Consider the following 1,580-nt stretch of genomic DNA (forward strand, 5'->3'; position numbering starts at 1 on the left):
TATAATTGCTTCTAGGACCTCTTAGCAGACAGTGCTGGTTAAACATGCATACATGCATATCTTTATGTAATTCTATTTCTCTCTATTCAAAATCATAAGTTCTCACCGATACCTCCAATTTTAATCCTATTAGTAGTGATACTGCATCTGGACTCTGCATGTTTCAGGCTGCGGCCTGTAGTGTCAGAGAAGCCCCAGGATGGGAAGCAAGAGGTGTACTATGACCAATTCTGTGGCTCTAGTAAGAAGTGGTATAGACAGGATTTTGAACTGGTACACAAGATATATTCAACACAGTTTCTGCAATAATTTTCTCTCCTTGTTTTCCTCCTACCTGTCTGGGCACTCTTTTTTCAGACTCCTTTAGCTGAGTGATCCTCTGGGTTTTATATGAAGGCTCCTCTCTGCTCACTTAGTACATTTTCTAGACTAGCTCGCTGACTCTCATGTCTTTGAATACCTTTTGGATAATAGCTCCAATATATTCTTCTGTGCTTCAGATTAACTTATTCAACTTCATACTAAAGTTTCACTTGGCTGTTCTGCTGGTGCTGGTATGTCAAAGTTAAAATGTCCTAAACTTGCTCATTATGGTCTATTTCACCTTCCCTCCGTGTGGCAAAAGGGCTTTCTTGCTTTTGTTCAATGGCTCCTAGTTGTCCAAACAAGAAACATGGGCACCTCTATAGATTCCTCTGCCGCATCACTCGCTAAGACCAAGTTTGCTTGATTCATTCTCCTAGATATCTCAGATCTATTGATACATCTTCATCATCCTGGCCACTGCTTTAAGTCAGATCAGTTTTATCCCTCATTTGGATTTCAGCATGCTCATTGGCCTCTCAAACCTAGTCTTAGCTTTACAGTCATTAAGAAAATGGGTTCTAAGTTTTACTCTTTGCCGTGGAACTTATTAGCTATATGATCTTGACCATCGTGCTTACTCACTTTAAGGCTGCTTTCTCTTCTGTAATATGGGGTTAAGAATAGTACTTATTTCATAGGGTAATTGTGAGAAGTAAATGAGGCACTACATGTAAAGTTCTCAGCATGTTGGTTGATTCATGGTCAAAGGACAATAAATGTTAGCTATTATCCTTATAATCATTCCAGTATTCATGATCCAGCCTCTTCTTATTTCTTGTTTCTTCTGATTGCTTCTTTCTACTCAGTTTTTCAGCTTTTCTGAACTTCTTTCAGTTGCTCAAATTTCTCATGCTCTCTTTTACCTCCAGGCCCTTCCTCTGCTCTCTTTTCCTAGAATTCTCTTCTCCTTCACTCTCTCACCTTATTCATCCTTCTTTATACATATGTCACTTTCTCTGGGATGTCTTAATTTGGTGCCACTTATCTGTGTTCCATTGATACTCTTTAATTTCCCTTAGCTGGGATTTTATTTCACTGCCCTGAAGTTAACTGCTTACTGGTTCAGTTTTCAACCTCCCTAAGGACAGAAACCAGTTTACCTTTCTTACTATTGCCTCTCCAGTACCTAACACAGTGATTGACTCACTGAATGAATGAATGGGTCACAGCACCACTGTTTTCTGATCTCCTGTCTGGCAAGCTCTTGGTGACAA

Source organism: Pteropus vampyrus, unplaced genomic scaffold, assembly GCF_000151845.1.
Source record: "Pteropus vampyrus isolate Shadow unplaced genomic scaffold, Pvam_2.0 Scaffold85, whole genome shotgun sequence".
Lineage (NCBI taxonomy): Eukaryota > Metazoa > Chordata > Mammalia > Chiroptera > Pteropodidae > Pteropus > Pteropus vampyrus.